The sequence below is a fragment of the Elephas maximus genome, chromosome 3 (assembly GCF_024166365.1).
Source record: "Elephas maximus indicus isolate mEleMax1 chromosome 3, mEleMax1 primary haplotype, whole genome shotgun sequence".
NCBI lineage: Eukaryota > Metazoa > Chordata > Mammalia > Proboscidea > Elephantidae > Elephas > Elephas maximus.
In genome coordinates, this window is record NC_064821.1 from 153,782,507 (window position 1) to 153,801,924 (window position 19,418).

Below are 19,418 nucleotides of genomic sequence, written 5' to 3' on the forward strand. Positions count from 1 at the left end.
AAGGTTTCCAAGGAGCGACTGGTGAATTCAAACTTCCAGCCTTTTCAGTTACCAGCCAAACTCTTAAGCACTGGGCCACCAGGGCTCTGAATGAAATGACAGAAGTCATAAAAGGAGAAGGGCAGAGAGAAAGCGAGAGCGGTGAGCCCACTCATACAGGTCAACCGTACTCAAGTCCTGTCTGACAGAGGACTGCCTTGAGATTAGTCTGTGGAAACTATGGATGCTAAATTAGTATTTACACACCACTAATTTTTTTTTTAATGAGATGAGTCATAATCAACTTGATGGCAACGGGTTTGCTGTTTTTGGTTTTTATTGAGATAGTCATATATATCAGTTGGAATCAACTTGACAGCAGTGTTATTGGGTTTGGGTTTTCACTGTGATACTCATAGGTATGAGTCAAAATCCACTGGACAGCAATGGAAATGAGGTCTGGTGTTGGGATGCAGTCATCAACTTCTGAGGGGGTTCCATGGTGTAATGGTGAGCACTCTGGACTCTGAATACAGAGATCCGAGTTGAAATCTCAGTGAAACCTTAGTGTTTAAAGTTTTTTTGTTGTTGTTGTTAACTCTTTAGTGAATGAAACTCATTACCCCCTTTTCCATGTCCCCCTCCTGATGGTCATCTAGGAGCCAGAAAGGTTTCAGACTGGAAGGGAAGAAGCAGGAGGGGAGCCCCAGCTGCTCCAGATCCCCCTCTTGCTCCCCGCGGCCTTTTAGGCCTCGCAGCCTGACCCTTCGTCCTCTTCTCTCCTCCTCAGAAACTGAGATTCCAGAAACCCTCAGAAAATAGCTGAGGAAGGAGGAAAGACAGGAAAAAACAAAGGGGAGAATAGGAAAAAAAAAAAAAATGAGAAAGTAGGGAGGGGAAGGCAGAGGAACTGGGCGTTCACAGCAGCAGTTTCAGTTGCTGGGTGTGGACCACCACAGCTCCTTCCTCAGGAGCGATCCCATCCCTTCCTGACCCACCCGAAAACCCAAACCCGGTTCCACAGATAAACTTCAAAGCAGCTTGCCTGGCATTTTTTCTTGCAAAGTTTCCTTTCACAGTGTGGAGGGGTGAGGTGGATTAAATCGGTGGGCAACTGAGTGGAAGCCAAGTGAAGCGCCTTGTTGGCTCCCTTGGTGTTGACTAGCAGTTGATGCAGGCACCAACTCAGATGCACTCCTTTTTTAACCTTGCAGGTTTTCTGCAGGGGGTAGACTGGAAAATCAAGGCATAACAATGTTTCTCTAAAGAGAGAAATAGCCAGATAATTGGTTATATGGGTTGAAAGTGGTTATCTCTGGAGAACAGGAAATGTAGAAAGGGGTCAGGGGAACTACTGTTTTTAATAACAAACTTTTGGGCATATATTACTTTGATAAAAATACATACTAAAAAAAGGTCATCGAAAAAGAGGAAGACCTCAACAAGACAGATTAATACAGTGGCTACAACAATGGGCACAAGCATAACGATTGTGAGGATGGCGCAGAACTGGGCAGTGTTTCATTCTGTTTTAAGTAGGGCTGCTATGAGTCAGAACCGACTCAGTGGCACCTAACAACAGCAACAATGAAAAGAAAAATAATTTCGTTGTTATGTAGAATGTTTTTAAAGTTCGTCGTTTGTATTTGAATTGAAATTTTGATGTAGTCATATGTATCACTCTTTAAAGGTTCTGGGGTTTGTGTCATCTGTAAAAATTGTTAGAGGGCAAGGCTTCCCAGCTGGGGACTAAGCCCTGCGTGACCAGGAATGACCAGGAGAGGCTCAGAGGTTCCACATGAGTAAAGGTTTATTAGGGACAGAAAGAAAGTAAAAGGCTCCCGAAGGAGAGAGGGAGAGGGATTTCTACCTAGCTCTCTCAAAGAAGAAAGGATTCCCTGGGGCTTATAAAAGTTTTTGGGGGGAGGGGAGAAGGCATTGGTATCTTTATTCATTAGATGGGTTGAGATTTCCAGGAGAAGGGGAGGGATTATGAAAATCAAATGCACAGGAAGTTAGAATTCAAGATGGACTTCCTCACAGAGGTTGCTGGAACCAAGATGAAGTCTGTCACAAAGGCTGCCAGGAAGTCCAACAGGACTTATTTGAATCTCTATTTTTTATTTCTCTCCTCATGAAGCTCATGCTTTCCTCCATTTTTCTGAACCTATACAGTGTGTTTATAATAGCTGTTTTAATATCTTGTCTACTGATTCTATCATCTAGGTTATTTCTGTTAATTGATTTTTCTCACACTTATGGATCATGTGTTCCTACATCAGGACTACTAAAAAGTTTTTCTTCATATACTCCTGTAAATATTTTAGGCCTTTGCTCTGGGATGCCGTGAAGTGACTTGCAAACAATTTTATTCTTTCCAGGCTTGCTTTTAAGCTTTGTTGGGGCAAGTTCAGAACATTCTAGGCTAATGTGGACGTGGTATTGAGGCATTACCCTTCTGAAGACTCTCCTTCCTGCCACATGTGTTAGATGCTCTTTCCATTCAGCCTGGTGGAAACACACACTGTTACTGCCTTAGTCTGAGCTCTGTCATATACTTCCTGTGGTACAGTGCCTCCAAAGAGCTATTTCACATATTTTGTCTTATCTTCTAGTGGTTTAAGATAGAACAATAGTAAATACCATTTTCTCTAACACTAACACGGCCCAAAGCAGAAACCTGTAAGCTTTTCGTATATTTCACAATTAAGGGCGGGGGGGGGGAACCTATCTTCGATGTTATTTCCTATCTCCCATACCTAATATGTAAAGTGTGGTGGCATAGTGCGGAAGTGCTAAGTCTCCTCACAAAACAGGTCCACAGTTCAAATCCACCAGGCACTCTCTGGAAACTTTATGCGCCACTTCTGTTCTGTCCTATAGGGTTCCATTTCTTCTCAATCAATGCCCTCACTTTAACTTCAGACACCATTCAAAGCTGGGAATTCATTGGCATTGTAATTCAGCCACTCTTACAATAAGATTCTGTGTTAGATTTTTAGCAATATCAGCTCTGTTACTACAAGAAATAAGGCTTTCTTTCAGGAAGCAAGTTGCAACTTTGAGGTGTTTTATACGGTGCTTGAACTGTAACTCTGAAGCCCTGAGCTCCTCTCTCTTATCACTTTGTCTAATGAAAGGAGGACCAACCAACCAGCTTCCGTACTTCTCATTCTGACAAAATTGTGGAAAATTTTGAAACGTGTGATCACCCAGAGCTTTGCTTCTCACCAATACATGATCTATTTCTGTTGATATTTGGTATATTAAAATTGCCTCCCTCTTTACTACTGGAGGTAGAGTCATCAGCACTTCTAAGACTAGTCAGACTTGTGAACCAAATTAGAAAACTCGTCCTTATGATTCTGTTCCTCTGGAACCACTCTCAGCACCAAATGTCTTAGGCCGGATACCCAAGAGAAGCAAAACCAGTGAAGCATGTGTGTGGGAGTGTGTGTGTGGGTGTATGCATACATAACTGTGTGTATGTGTGTATATATATAGCTATAAATGGGTATAAAGAGAGAACTTTATCTCAAGGAAATTGCTCACATGGTTGTACAGGATAGCAAGTCCCAAGTCCGTGGGTCAGACATCAGGCTGGAGGCTTCTCCCATCTCACGTACCTGCAAGGGCTCATGAACCCAAGATTGGCAGGTAAGGTGGCAGGCTGCTGGCTAAAGTCCCAAGAACTGGAGGTCAGATGATGGCCAGCCAGATGCAGGATTCAGAGCAAGCAAGCAAGGTTTGGAAAAACATCTATACGTATATTGGCTGCAGGCCACACCCCTGAAGAAAATCCCCTTACCACTGATTGGCTTATCATGTCAGATCACATCATGCAGGATGACTACATCACTATATAACTGCCAGATTACATCATTACATGACTGTCAAACCACTGAGAATCATGGCCCAGCCAAGTTGACACACAACCTTAACCACCACACATTACCAACCCAGTGATTACCTTAATAATTTTCCCAAATTGGTAACTAAAACAACCTAAAAATAATTTTATCTACTCCTCTAAAAATGTTAAGTCCTGTTTAAATACACATTAATCTACTTTTCCTTCCTAGGAAAGGTAAATCTCATGATAGTCAAAGTCAAATAGATGTTCACATTCTAAACTTGCCTCACTCTAGTTTCACTGATGATCAACCCTGATAAGAACCCTTCTAAAATATTTTTTGATTATGAAAATGAACTAATAACACACCTAAGTACTTATACTCTTATGGTGTAAATTCCAAATATTCTGCTGTAAAATAATATTTACTAAGAGGTCATTCTACTCAGATAACTTTGGTGGGAATACGCCATTTAGGTAAAACCCTAAGAGAATTGATTTTTGACTGTATAAACAGGTTCTTCCTTGAGGGGATCTAACTCTCTTTCGTCCAAAGAGCTCTGTGCTTGTGAATTTGTTGAGGGTCTGTGACTGTCTATTGCTGTGATTCAAGTCAGACTATGTTCACCAGACTTAGTGTGTTTCTGCTTATGCAAATCAAGTAAGACTTTAATAGGTTGCCCATCTATTGCATTTATAGAGACACCGACCAAGGAGTTAATGCCAAAGAGCTTTGAGAGACAGACCATTCTGATTACTGCTTCAGCTCTGTACTCAAGGTAGTAACTGAGGTCACCTTGTCCCTTACGGTTAAATGTTGTAACTTGACCCTTCCAGTCCCATCTTCCCATCATCCCCATTCATTTCAATGATCCCATCTCCACGGTAGCAGTTCCCACTGTCTTTCATAAAATGGCCACCACAGAGTTCTTTGAGGATGTGAAAACAGTTCTCACAGCCTTGTTGAGAGTAGTGTCTTCTGGACCTTTCCAGGGGATAAAAGTAGGGGTGAATGAGCATGTCTGTGGAGTGTACAATTAATTTTTACTCAGAGGATTTGGACTTTTTCCCTGGTTCCTGAGGGATAATCTCTAAACACCTGAGATTTTCCCAGTGACTGGAATCTTTGTAATTCCTGGAGGGGCTCCAGGTCACACCTGACAGTTTAGGCTGAAGGAGCAAGAGGGACCTCTTTGAGAGGATAAAGAGGAAAAGTCCCCAAGAGGCTGGTTTAGAGGGGTATTGCCAAAGGAAAGGAGTAACCAAAGGATCCAGAGATATCTGCAAGTTACTCTGAAATGGGGTAGAAAATACATACCTGTGGAGAGATGGACAAAGCTAATGTGGAAAATGTTCATTGGTAAATGCGTGAAGCATAAAGTCACTGCTCTTTCAACTTTATGTTTCAAATTGTTTTGAAAAAGGAAATTTGGAGCTCTTGTCCCAGGTTCTACTTTGTTCTCTGGAGATGAACATTCTCAAAGTGAAAGGTTAGGTTTCTAAGATGAGGACCACAGGAGTGGTGAAGGTTCCTGGTGGCCCAGAGCAGGATACAGCTGTTGGGAACCCCAAGCCTCTGAACAGCTGCTCATCGCCTTTCACCTCTCCAAGCCTGGGCGATTCGGGGCCTCTTTTGCATCAAACAAGGCAGAGGAGAGAGGGCGCAAAACAGTTCTCCCTGACCGGGAATCGAACCCGGGCCGCAGCGGTGAAAGCGCCGAATCCTGGCCGCTAGACCACCAGGGACCTGTCAAGGCTGGTGTAATCTCCTGCCTCCAGATAGTACATCTCTTGGCACCAAAGTCAGGGACGCCAGGACGCCTACCTTCTCGGATGCTGCCCTCTCCTCCAGCGATCGTCCCCCAAGGCCCTTTCCTCCTTGTCTTCTCGAAAACGCCAGCCAGCCTGCAGCACGCCGAGCGCTGTCAGGTCTCCGCAAGTTTCGGAGCGAGGTGGCTCTTCCCCGCCACCGCACCTCAGACCTGACATAGAGATGCGCCTTTGCGCGGCGGCAGCGTGTGAAGAGACGGTGGCCGGGGTCTAGCGTAGGGGACGAGCCTGCAGGGAGGAGGCGCCCAGGGTGGGAAGAGGGTCGAGCACGAGCGCCCAAGAACTCCAACATCAAAAAGGGTTCAGATGGATGCAGAAACGGAGACAGCCTGGAGGAATAACTCTTTGAAACAGGACCCCGGGATCGCGTATTGAACTCCGGATTTTCCCCCCGAAACTCCGCTGCCCCTGCCGTTTTCCCATCTTTGTTGATGGCAACTCCACCCTTCCATATGCTCAGGCAAAAGTGTGAGTTCTCCTTGGCGCAGGACTTTTCCTCACACTGCACATCTAATTATAGGGAATTTTCGTGTTCTCCATGGTAGTACAGTGGTTGAGAGCTCAGGCTGCTATGTCAAGAGTCTGTAGTTGGAATCCACCAGCCGCTCTTTGGAAACCCTTTGGGGCTGTTCTACCCTGCTCGCTGTGAGTCGGAATAGACTCGACCGCAATAGACCTTTTGGTTTTTTGTCCGTCAAATGTGGACGTTGGTCTGTACAGTTCCTCCCTTTCCTGAGCTATGAATTTGGACTAAGGACTCTCCTGATAAATGCGGGAGATCAATTTAAGGCGTGGCCCTCCGCTCGCTCAGACCTTAGGGTTAAAAAAAAAAAATAGAGACCCTTAATTTCAAGGTGTGGGGTTGGGCTGACTTTGCCCCTTTTATTTGGCTCTGTCCCTCAAAATCAGCCTATTCCTGGCCTCAGGGGACATACCTGAGACCCCTCCGCTCGACTGGCCTCTCTGGGTCAAGAAACCGACTCTCTTCGGCTTCTGTCTGCAGAGAAGCTTCAGAAGGCGCTTTTTTTCCGTTTCTTGAGCTGGGCTCGGCCGAGGTGTGCGATATGCGGGGGCGCACGGAGTGAGTTTGTGGTTCTCCAGTAGCCCGCTCTTCTGTGCCTCTGTAAAGAATCCAATGCAGGTCTTCAAGGCTGGCTTGGCCTGTGTTGCTTGTTAGATATTTTCAAAGAGCCAAGTGCCCTAAGACACCTGTCTCAGCCTTTGCTAAGGTACGGCTAAAACATGAGGACATGATTAGAGTAGTGGACTGAAATTGAGTGGGACAGAACAAGAGACACCACAAGTGTCAAGGGGGTGCAGAGAGGAGGTGCTGAGGCAAAAGGGCTTCTGAGGAAAGAGCGCAGGTCAGGCCCCAGGGAAAGTGCAGGGTAGGGCCTGGAGGGAGGGTTCTGGTGTTCCTGGGTGGACCGGACGTGTGGATCATTTTGAGTGTGTGCATGTGTGATAAAATAGATAACAAAACACTTGCCATTTCAACCACTTTATGTGCACAATTCAGTGACAGTAATTACGTTCACCATGTTGCGGAACCATCACCACTATCGTTTCCAAACTTTTTCCACATCCTTAACAGAAATTCAGTGCCCCTTAAGCAATCTTTCCTGCCTTTTCCCTCCCACCCGCCCCTGGTAACCACTAATAAACTTTGATCTCCATGCACTTGCTATTTTAGAGATTCCAAGTAAGAGGGATCATATAATATTTGTCCTTTTGTATCTGGCTTCTTTCATTCAGCATAATTTTTCTAGGTTCTTCCATGTCTTAACATGTATCACAACTTCCTGTTTATGGCTGAATAATATTCCATTGTATGGATACACCACATTTTGTTCATCCATTCATCTGCTGATGGACACTTGGGTTGTTTACACTTTTTGGATAATGTGAATAAGGCTACAGTGAACACTGGTGTACAAATATCTGTTTGCATTCTTGCTTTCAATTTTGGCGTATATGCCTAGTGGTGGAGGTGTTGGGTCATCTGGGAATTCTATGGTTAAATCTTGAGGAACTGCCAAACGGATTTCCAGAGGCTGTACCATTTTACAATCTCACCAGCAATGGGTGAGGGTTCCAATTTTCCACGTCCTCAGCAATGCTTGTTTTCCGGTTTTCTGCCAAAAGGTTGAGCTCTCGGCTACTAACTGAAAGGTTTGTGGTTGGAACCCACGCAGAGGCGCCTCGGAAGACACGTCTGGTGATCTGCTTCTGAAAGGTCCAAAACTGGAAGCCGTTGCCATCGAGTTGATTCTGACTCATAGCGACCCTATAGGACAGAGTAGAACTGCCCCATAGGGTTTCCAAGGCTCTGATCTTTACAGAAGCAGGCTGCCACATCTTTCTCCAGCCCAGCGGCTCCTGGATTCGAATTGCTGACCTTTCAGTTAGCAGCCAAGCGCTTTAACCACTGCAGCACCAAATTACAGCCTTGAAACCCTATGGGGCAGTTCTGTACTCCACTCATGTGGTCGCCCTGAGTCCTAAGCAACTCCATGGCAACTACCAGCAAGTGGGGGGATGAATAACGAGTAATGACATTGCACATCTTTTCATGGAAACACGGATCATTTGTCAAGAGCACCAGCGCCGTTAAAGGGGCCACCGAGGCGCTGGTCCGAAGCCCCGGGGTGACTGTGTTCACAGCTCCTGGGCTGTGGGGAGCTGGAGAGCCCGAGAGGAGCTTAGTTCTGAAAATGGAAATTCTAATGAACTGAGGGATCTCGCTCAAGGGAGGGCCCTCCTCCAAGTCCTAGCTTAACGGATAGGCGCAGAAAACTACATTATGTCCTAACTGATGCCGCAGACTCCTTTGCCTGAAGGGATTGTTGGTGCTTTTCCCGAGGGCTTTCTCCAGCACTTTGCTGCTGGCAGGCGAATTTCAAATGTAGTTGAGTTTCGTGTGCTGGAAGCCAAAGTACTTGAAAACTGCAGGTCGTACAATTTTCATGGACAAATTCTTAGGTTAGCTCACTCACGTGTTTGCCGTACTGCAGTGCTTATCACCTTCGCTTTATGCGCGAAAGGTCCCTGTTTAGAAACCGGGCAAAAACAGGTTTTCTTTTGCGGAAAGACAAGTGTTCCCCAATAGCCTTGTAAGGAGAAGAAGGGAAAAAAAAACATGGCAGGAAGACTTCCAATTACTCAGCATCTTAAGCCAGACCTCATTTCTCTGCTCTAAGTCAGATGGGAGACGAGGACACAATTCTCATCTGGTTCTTGGGAGGCGGGGCACCAAACGAGTCATGCTTTTTGTTAGTTTTAGTTCCGGAGAGTTCTAAAGGTTCTCTTTGTTCTCTTCTATCACCTGAGCCTTCTCCACAGGCTGACACTGAAGAAGAAAAGGGCCTCAGGAAGCACCGAGGGAACCCTTTGGGCAAAGGAGACTGAAACTCCCGATATTCCCTGGCTTAGGGTTCCTCGCCTACCCTCCAAACAAGGACCATGGGGCCCCACACACTGGATTTGAGATCTCACATCAAAAGCAAACTAAAATGACAGGAACGAGAGAAAGAGATAACAAAGAGGCGTTAAAGCTAAGTCTTGAGAGAAATGACCAGTCAAGGCAAATGCAGTGAGCCTTGGTTCGCTCAGTGCTTACTGAGGCCCTTTCCAGGACTTTGCTGCTGGCACTGGAATTTCGAACTGGGATTGAATTTCGTCCACTGAAAGCCACAAAAGTTAAAGAAGAGCAGCATAAAGATTTCATGGATGTTTCACGGGTGTTTCCGTAGTGTAGTGGTTATCACGTTCGCCTCACACGCGAAAGGTCCCGGGTTCGAAACCGGGCGGAAACAGTTGCTCTTTACTCCTCAGAGTGGATTGCTACTTTTTCTCATTGCTTTAGATCTAGAATCAGACTCGAATCCCAGAAGGTCCCGGAGGGAAATGCACAAACTGCGATGACCCATAGGAAGGTGCAATACAACCAGAAGTGCTGCAAGATTTATGCCACTTTATATGAACCTAAATCCTGGGGTGTATCTGTGGAAATGGATCCTAAGGGGGTAGAAGCAGGGCGGAAGGAACATAATGTTGGATACGGCTAGGTTTCCTTATTGACATAGGTGCACTAGATAGAAATTCTGGAGCCACTGTATTTTGAGCAGCTGCCAGCAATTCTAAATTGTTCACTTGAAGCAGTTGACTGAAAACTTGCACCCAAAGGTGGCCTACAGTAAATGAAGTTGAAATGCCAGAGCGTCTTTGATGCATTTATTGTAGAGGAAAATACCGAAAGCCTTAGGGGGATTAGAAAGCTACAGGAAATTTATCACGTAGGACGTGTTCATTCACCCACATCTACAGCCCCAGGTACGGTCAGGAAGACATTACCTTTAACAAGTATGTGAGAAATACATTTAAGGGACCTGTCCTTGCATCCTCAAAGCATTCTGTGGTGGCGATTTTATGAAGGATAGTGGGAACCACTGCCATTGACCTGGGATTTCTCAAATTAATGGGAGTCTTAGTGAGGGTTGCTAAAGAAACAGAACGAGGGATTATAAATAGATAGCTAGATAACTAATGGTGATTACAACTTTATTTGTAATTATAAAACCATAGAACCAACTTAATTTCCAAAGTATATGGCAAGGGTTAAATAAATAATGCTAAAACCAAACCCGTTGCTGTCCAGTCGATTTGGACTCATAGCCACCCTATAGGACACAGAACTGCCCCTCAGGGTTTCCAAGGAGCCCTGGTGGATTCAAACTGCTGACCTTTTGGTTAGCAGCCGTAGCACTTAACCACTACACCAACCCAAACCAAAAACCCAGCGCCGTCAAGTCGATTGCGACACATAGCGACCCTATAGGGCAGAGTAGAGCTGCCCCATAGAGTTTCCAAGGCGCGCCTGGCGGATTCGAACTGCCGACCCTTTGGTTAGCAGCCCTAGCACTTAACCACGACGCCACCGGGGTTCCACCAGGGCTTAAATAAATAACAGTACAAACAAATAATAAGGGTGGGGGGAGCTTCTTAGTCAAAAACAACTCCCACGATTCTTTCTTCTTTCAGTCATTTCCGAGTTCTCGGTTTCCAAGCAAAGAGGATGGAAGGGTGACTACCGTTTCTCTCTGCCTTTCCCTAGTAAGATTTATGGAGCAGAAACGCTGGGAACATCTTAACACTTGCAAAACCTGGGGACCGTCCCTGGGTGGGCTCGAACCACCAACCTTTCGGTTAACAGCCGAACGCGCTAACCGATTGCGCCACAGAGACCACAGGTAACCCCACCTGTTTGTACTAGGAGTGAACGCCTTTGAACCACTGGACGGTGCCAGCGGCTTTCTGCAGTACGACCTGCACAAACCCTCGGAAAATCCGGCAGGTTGGGGTGACAAATCGTGTTGTTCATCGCGTTAAAATCAGTGCGTTGGGTGAGTCTGAAGCTAGGAGGGCAGCCGAATGGCCTTCGCCCCTCCTTGCTCCTCGTCCGCCCCAGATGCCAGCGACCCCCAGAGACCCCGGGTCTGCAACCCCTGCCTGAGCTCAATAGGGTCCAAGACAAGGCTGCTCCACCTTCGCCCGCCCGCCCGCACCATGGAAGCCCCCCGCTCGCCTCGGTTGCGGTCGGTGGGGCCGAAGCGCGGAAAATAAGTGCCGAAAGGGGACCCGTGAAGAGGGGCGAAGGAAAGCGGGAGGCGTGGGCGAGAACAAGACCTCCAGGAGGCAGGTGCAGAGACTCGGGCCAGGTGCTGGGGAGGAGAGAAAGAAAGGTTTCTATCTTGTACCACAATGGGGAGGGAGGAGCTGAGAGACGGCAAGAAGTGAGAGAAAAGCAGAGCACCTGTGGCTGTTGAAGAGCAAAACAGTGTGAATGTTTTTGTGTCAATAAAGTTTAAAGACCAGTGAGCGCTGGCAGGTTTGCGGTGCGCCGTGATCGTATAGTGGTTAGTACTCTGCGTTGTGGCCGCAGGAACCTCGGTTGGAATCCGAGTCACGGCAGTATCTGGCGCTAATTTTATCACTCACTGGAGCGCTTCTTTTGGTTTGCAGTTCATTCCCGCACCGGCATCGCTCCCCATCTGCGCCTAGAAGGCAGCAGGCCTTACAGCTAGAGGTCAGAAGGGAAGGAACCCTGACAGCGTGCATACCTGGAGCCAGGTCCAAGGAAAACCTTGCGTGCGCCCCACATCCGGGCAAAAGGTGAAATGCCTCTCACTCTGCCTAACAAGTACCTTCCACTCTTGAGATGATGTGGTCATAACCGTTTTCCTGGTAAAGGTATTTCAAATACCAGCTGGGCTTTTGTACACGAAACCAGAATAAACTTTTAATGCGTTTACAGTAAAATCCAAACTTTCTGCCATAGTCCGTTTGCGGGCCATGTCCCTGTTTTTATGCTAACAGTACATTCTTGAAGTGTATGAGTATCACTTATTAATGAAGATCAAAGGCCACAGCCTTCAGTATGGGTTGCACCTCAATATAAAGAAAACAAAAATCCTCACAACTGGACCAATGAGCAACATCATGATAAACAGAGAAAAGATTGAAGTTGTCAAGGATTTCATTTTACTTGGATCCACAATCAACAGCCATGGAAGCAGCAGTCAAGAAATCAAAAGACGCGCTGCATTGATTGGGTACATCTGCTGCAAAGGACCTCTTTAAAGTGTTGAAGAGCAAAGATGTCACCTTGAAGACTAAGGTGCGCCTGACCCAAGCCATGGTATTTTCAATCGCATCATACGCATGTGAAAGCTGGACAATGCATAAGGAAGATCGAAGAATTGATGCCCTTGAATCGTGGTGTTGGTGAAGAACATTGACTATACCATGGACTGCCAGAAGAACGAATAAATCTGTCTTTGAAGAAGTACAACCGGAATGCTCCTTAGAAGCAAGGATGGCGTGACTGCATCTTACATACTTTGGACATGTTATCAGGAGGGATCAGTCTCTGGAGAAGGACATCATGCTTGGCAAAGTACAGGGTCAGCGGAAAAAAGACCCTCAACAAGGTGGATTGACACACTGGCTGCAACAATGAGCTCAAGCATACCGATGGTAAAGATGGTGCAGGACCGGGCAGTGTATCCTTCTGTTGTGCATAGGGTCAGTACGAGTCAGAGCCGACTCGACAGCACCTAACAACAATAATACAGGAATCTTTAGTGAACAATTACTGAATTTTGGCAAATGTAATCAAGTTACAGAAAGTTTCCATCATCCCACCAAGGTCCAAGGAGCTCCTTTCTGGGTAATCCCCATCCCCTACCCCCTCCCGGTTTAATTAATCACTCTTCTGAGGTCTCTCACCAGAGATTAGTTTTGCCTATTCTTGAAATGCACATGAATGAACGCACATTTTTTTGTGTCTGACTCTATTTCTTTTTTTTCCACACAACATTATGTTTTCAGGATATGTCTATGTTGTTCGTCTATCACTTCTTCATTGTAGTATTGTTGATGTTATTCCAATGTGTGAGTAAACCACAGTCGATGGACATTTGGGCTATTTCCAGTTTCGGCTATTGTGAAAACGTTCCCATGAGTATGCTTGCCTGAGTCTTTGTGTGGACATGTGCATCCATTTCCGTTTAAGTACTGGAATTGCTGGGTCAAGGGATAGGTGCCAGTTTAACTCTGACAGAAGCTGCCAGATAGTCCCCTACAATGGTTTCTCACCAGCAAAGTCAGTTGTAGTTGTTCCACATTCTTGTCAGCACTTGGTGTTCTCTGCCTTTTAAATCTACCATTCTGGTGGGTTTGTGAGGGTACCTTTTCGTGGTTTAAATATGTGTTTCCCTAATGAGTAATTTTGTGGAGCTTGTTTTCTGAAGCCTTTTGGCCATTTAGAAATCCTCCTTTATGAAGAAAGCTTATTCAATATTTTGCACACTGTTATTTGGCTTGGCTTTTTATTACTGATCTCTAAAAGTTCCGTATACAAGAGTTGAGTCATTTTGCAGATAATCATGTTGTAAATATTTTCTCCCAGTCTGTGGCTTGCCTTTTCACTTTCTTAGGTGGTTTTTCATAAACAGAAGCTTTTAATTTCAATGAAATCTAGTGTATCTTTAAAAAACAAAACATGTTATATATATATAAAGCTTCTCATGTTTGTTAAGAAATCTTTTTACCCCAGGATGGTGACCGCATTTTCGTAAATTTTTTTCTAGGAGCTTTACCATTTTTGTTTTACTTTTGAGTCTTTGACATCTCAGATTCTTCTCCTGATCACAGTAAGCTTGTCGACTACCAATTTTGTGGCCTCCCAGAAATCTTCTCTGTATTGCAAAAACATCCACAGTAGTTACCTGCTTTGCTCTCTGACAGCTACAGGGGACATGCGTCCCTCCATCTCCCCGACATTCTCTTTCTCCTTTTCTGTAGCTGAGAAACCCAGAAAAAAAATGAAAGAGAATGAGAGAGGCCTAGTCTAATCTGTGCTCAAGAACTCAGGCTCTGGGTTAGGAATCTGATTCAGCCCTTGTATGGCCTGGATAGGTGTCTTAAACTTTACGTGCCTCAATATTTGCATCTTTTGAATTTAACTTTAAACAAACAAACAAAAAGCAAAAACAAACAAAAAAGATAGGTTCAGAAGAACTTGCAGTGCTTACACCACGTTGCCTTCACACCAGAAGCTCAAGGGCTCCCACCCCGGGGAAGGCCCGGACTTGCCTGCTCACTGGAAACCAGGACGCGTGCTTGGCCTTGTTCTCTTTGGTTCAAACTGGAGACCAGGATACAACTGGACTAGATCACCCGTCCCCCTGCCCCAGCGACTAAGGGCCCAGTTCCAAAGGACGCTGACTTCACCGTAGCTTTAGATCAGGAAATTTCATAACATTTTTTTTTCCCTTCCCTTCCTTCCTTGATCTGTCTCCCACCTCCTCCCCCTGCCCACCCAGAGGAAAGGATTCACCTCCATTCTGCCCCGGTGTCCCTTTGTTGTTCTTTTGGACAGGGCAAAGGGGCCAGTTGTCCTTCCCCTACAGGAGCAGAAAGAGCATAGAAAGAGCAGCCCCGGGGGGGAACCACAACTCGCCCAACACGCCCTTGCGCATCATACACGTGTGCTTGGCAGGGCTCAGACAAACAATACAGCATGGTCTCAAGTTTCTCTGCAGGTTGAACCAGAAGGGTGTGGGGTTCCAGATCTCCAAGACAAGCTGCACGGAAGAGGCTGCTTTTGAGTGACACACACAGACAATAAACAGGTGTGAGGGTAGACCCAACCCAGGGTCCCAATATTAAGGTATAAAACCCTAAGCTCTGAGCTACCCGAGGGTCTGGAGTTAAACTAATCTCCCCTTTATCAGGAGAGTCTTTTGCTCAGTTCAGGGATATGAATGACGAGGATTGTGTAGACCAACTTCCAAGCTTCCCTGCAAGAAAACGCAAATTCGTGACTGAGGAGATGTGGAGTCTGAGGAAGAGAACACTGTCAATAAAAACTCTAAATTTGTGCTCTGAGCATTGGAAGGATGGAGTTGCCATCAACTAACATGGAAAAACTGCAGCTGCAGAAGATTTTAGGGGGACATTCGCAGTTCATTTCAGGCCCGAGGCCTTAGTCAAAAGAGATTTCCATCTAAGGTATCTACGTTTCTATGTATGCTTCCCTCCCCCTGCCATTTTTTTTTTTTTTCTTTTTGAACTAGAGGAAGGGCCAGTGCTAGGCTCTTCTCAACCTGGGCTCCTTTCCTTCCACCTTCCTCTCCCTCCCATCCACAACCTCACCCATGGCCCTGGATCCGGCCATCGCCTCCCCACACGCTGAGGCCTAGCAAAGGCATAGTCCAGAAGAGCCAACTCCCTTCACGACTTTTGGACTTGGCAGGCCTTTTGGAGAAAACAGAGAGGGAATGACTTTTGGAGACAATCCCTACAGGCAAGGACCTGGCCTAGAAAGGTGAGAGAACCTGGACTTCTCAGAGCTTAGTGCAAGGGGCACTGCTGGCAGGTGATTCAAGAGAAAGAATTTAACTTAAGGGTCTCTGGTGGTCTACTGGTTAGGATTTGGCGTATTCATCCTGAGGTCTGGATTTGATTCCCTCAGGGTCAGGGAAATCTTTAGGCAATGTCTCTCTTCTGACAGGACCCTTCCTCTTAATCCCCGTAGCACTACAAGAGCCAGGTGTAAAAGAGCTCCACACAGAGAGTCCCAAAACTCTGGTGAAGGAGGGGACATAATGGTAGGCCATTGGTCTCTTCTCAAACCCAGGGCTGGACATCAGGCTACTCAGGCTTCCAGCAGCAGATTCTGTTAGGTGCGCTCCCTCTTTTCTTCCTCAGGGCACATGGTTTTTGCCTTTTCTCCTTTTCACACAAGGGTGAAGCATCTTTAGAGAGCTACTAAGTATGTTGCCCAAGGGTATATAAAAAAAAAAAAAAGGGTATATAGTCATGCAGAAATTCCATCGGCAGGAGCCTCTTACCCAATGTGCTATCAAAATACCAAACCAAACCCATTGCCATGGAGTGGATTCTGACTCATAGCCACTTTACAGGACAGAGTAGAACTGCTCCATAGGGTTCCCAAAGCTTTAATCTTTGCTGATTGCAGCCAACACCTAACCAGTGTGCCACCAGGGCTTCTCCTCAGCGTGCTAAACCAACATAATACTAATAATAAAACCAAAACCGATTCCAACTCATAGCCAACCCATAGAACAGAGTAGAACTGCCCCCATGGAGTCTCAGAGGAGGCCATGGTGAATTTTAACTGCCTTTTTGGTAAAAAAAAAAAAAAAAAAAAATTTTTTTTTTTTTTTTTTGGTTAGTGGCCATGACTCTTAACCACTAAGCCACCGAGGTTCTCCCCCACAGCAACCCCCCCCACCCACGTGCTAGGCTGCTATAACTGTGAAAGGGAGTTTGGCTTCTGGCAATGGCTGTTTACTCTTTACAGAGCCACTCTACCAGATAACATTTATAAAATATGGACAAAATATATATATATATATTTAAATTCTCTAAAGTTTCTGGGAGACTGAACAAAAGCAGGCAGGCACGTGGAGGAAAGGATGACAGGGAATGACTTTTCATATTTCAGATTTTTGTCTCTACCTCTATCATTCATAACATCTACAATAGAATCCAAAGTTACATGAATTACAAAATTATTACATAAGAGAAAGAGGAAAGGTGGTACATGGTTAAGATAAGACAATCACAGGAGACTGACCAGGAGAGGTCAGCTAAGTGTTGGAAATAGGAAGCAAGAAGTTGTAAGCTGTAATTACAACTATGCTCCGGATTGTAAAGTAGAAGATGACCATAATGAGTGAGAAGATAGTAAATCTCATCAAGAAATAAAAATTATAAATTAAGGCATCACCACCTACAAGTGAGGAGTCCCAACGAATGGAGAATAGCAAAGAGTATAACAATGCCTGTCACCAGCAGTAACAACACTTGGATGTCTACCCATTCCAAAGCTTGCAGGTGTTCCAATATAAACACAACACACTCAGGCATTCATAATGTCCAGTGAAGCATCAGAACAAGGCTTTGCTCACATAGGGAAGAGACAGCATGGCCAACTTCAACGGTAGGTGTCAGCCCTCCATGATCAGCAGATCTCACTCAGCAGCCTACTTAGGGAGATGGTCTGCATGCTCCTCTCTGGTGCTGCAAGAGACTGATCCATTCCCTCCTCTCAGGAAAGAGAGCTAGAAGTGGGATAATGCACATCCTTAGCTAAGTTGTTTCTAGAAATGTTGACAAGCTCTCATCTCCTTTGTCTTCTCGTTTGACGGAGTTTTGAGGTCCTGTGCGGGGCTCTTCTGCATCTGACCCTTGCAGCACACCACAACTGCAAAACTAAGGAGGAAGATTCCTCTGAGTGACAGTTGCTGTGTGCCCTCAAATCGATGCCAACTGATAGCGACCCTTTATGACAGAGTTCAACTGCCACATGGGGTTTCCTAGAGAGTATCTTTAAGATCTCTAAGATCGCTGGGTCTTGTCTCCCGCTGAGAGGCTGGTGGGTTTGAACCTCCGACCTTTAGCTTAACTGCGGAGCGCTTAACTGTTGCACCAGCAGGGCTCCTTTGCTTGATAATAGACATTGCAAATGAGTTCCTGACCGAGAATCGAACCTGAGCCACCGCGGTAAAACAGCCAAATCCTAACCCCTAGACCATCAGGGATCTACATCTCGCTACTTTTCTTGAACCCTCAGGGAGTAACTAACTCTCCTTGAGCTGAGCTCTGGGAAGCCCCGGCCCGGCTATCCTTCCGGATGCACGCTTCTCCTCTAGGGATCGTCCCCAAAGGTTGCTTTCCTCCAGCTTTCTCCAAAAAGCGAGCCCGCAGGCGAGGCGCCAAGCCCTCCGGAAGTCCACTGACTCACACGCGAAGCTCGCAAGGTCCACAAGTCGCAGAGCGAGTTGGCTCGTCCCGGCCTCGCCTCAGAATCCACCTAGAGATAGGCCTTTGCGAAGCAACAGCTCGTGAAGAGATGATCCTCAGACGCACAACAGTGGACGGGGTTGCCGGGAGGAAGTGTGGAGGAAGGACGCCCAGGGTGCAAAGGGCCCCAGCCCAGAGCCCGCGGGGTCGCCCTCATCATAAAGGACGCAGGTGGATGCGGGAACGGAGATAGCCTGGATGGAAAACTCTTTCAAGCAGGGCCGCGGGGCCCTGAACTGGATGTGCCCCTAAAATGTGCCGCAGCTGCACTTTTCCATGTTATTTGACGGCAACTCCATCCTTCCATAAGTCTGGGCCGGTGATTTCATCAGACTCCATATCCAATTAGTCAGCAATTAGTAATGTCTCCTTGGTCACGTGTGGACACTGATCTGCTCCACGGTTTCTCATCCCTAGCACTACTGATGTTTTCGATCAGATAATTATTGTGGAGGGCTCTCCCGTGTAATGTAGGATGTTCAGCAACACCCCGGGTTTTGCCCACTAGACGCCAGTAGAACCCACATACCCACAAGTCATGACAATCAAAATGTCTTCAGACACTGCCAAATGTTCCAGCGGGTGCGGCAGAGGACAAAACCGCCCTCTTGTTAGAAATCCTTAGGACTATTATCGTGCACAATCCCTCTTGTTCTTGGTTTCCGAGCTTGGAGTAAGGACTCTCTTGATGAAGGCGCGGGATCGATTGAATTCGTGCCCCTCGGGTCACTCAGAGGTCAGGATTTCATGCCTCGGTATCTGGCGAGGGTTGGCGCCAGATCGGTTGGTCGCCAATGTGTTGGCGACACCATTGTACCACATTTCCTTGGCTCTCTAGAATTGGAACCCTGGTGGCACAGTCATTAAGAGCTCGGCTGCTAATTAAAAAGGTTGGCAGTTGGAATCCACCGGCTCCCTTGGAAACCATGTGGGGCGATTCTACTTGGTCCTCTAGGGTCGCTATGAGTCGGAATCCACTCGACGACAAAGGGTGTTTTTGTTTTTGATTGGCCTTTGAAATCAGCCTCTTTTGCGCTTATCCCCGAGGGCTTAGCAGGGGGCTGGGTTCACACAGCAAGGCTTTTATCTTTTGGAACCTCACTCTTCTTTGGGTTCAGGCTAAAAAAAAAAAAAAAAAACTTGAGGAGCCAAGTTTTCCGCTTCCCCGAACCGGGAGGAGCAGGTCAGGAGGTGCATGCTGGCCAACATGGTTAGATCGCGGTCATCCCGGTAATCTCTGCCCTCGGGGCTCCTGGTGGTCGCATAGTTCCGGAGTTACTACCTGCGTCAGCTTGAGCTCTATAGACGCCCAGGCGGCCGAGGGAGGACACGTAGGAGAAATCAGCCCACCCCAGTCCACGAG

At 46.4% G+C, this 19,418-nt stretch overlaps 3 non-coding genes across 3 annotated transcripts; 1 reads left to right on the top strand and 2 right to left on the bottom strand.

Annotated features, from left to right (window-relative positions):
* Positions 1 to 5,506: 5,506 nt before the first annotated feature.
* Positions 5,507 to 5,578, bottom strand: TRNAE-UUC (transfer RNA glutamic acid (anticodon UUC)). Its single transcript has one exon. It is a non-coding gene; the product is annotated as a tRNA-Glu (tRNA).
* Positions 5,579 to 9,404: 3,826 nt separating this feature from the next.
* Positions 9,405 to 9,477, top strand: TRNAV-CAC (transfer RNA valine (anticodon CAC)). Its single transcript has one exon. It is a non-coding gene; the product is annotated as a tRNA-Val (tRNA).
* Positions 9,478 to 10,832: 1,355 nt separating this feature from the next.
* Positions 10,833 to 10,906, bottom strand: TRNAN-GUU (transfer RNA asparagine (anticodon GUU)). Its single transcript has one exon. It is a non-coding gene; the product is annotated as a tRNA-Asn (tRNA).
* Positions 10,907 to 19,418: the final 8,512 nt, after the last annotated feature.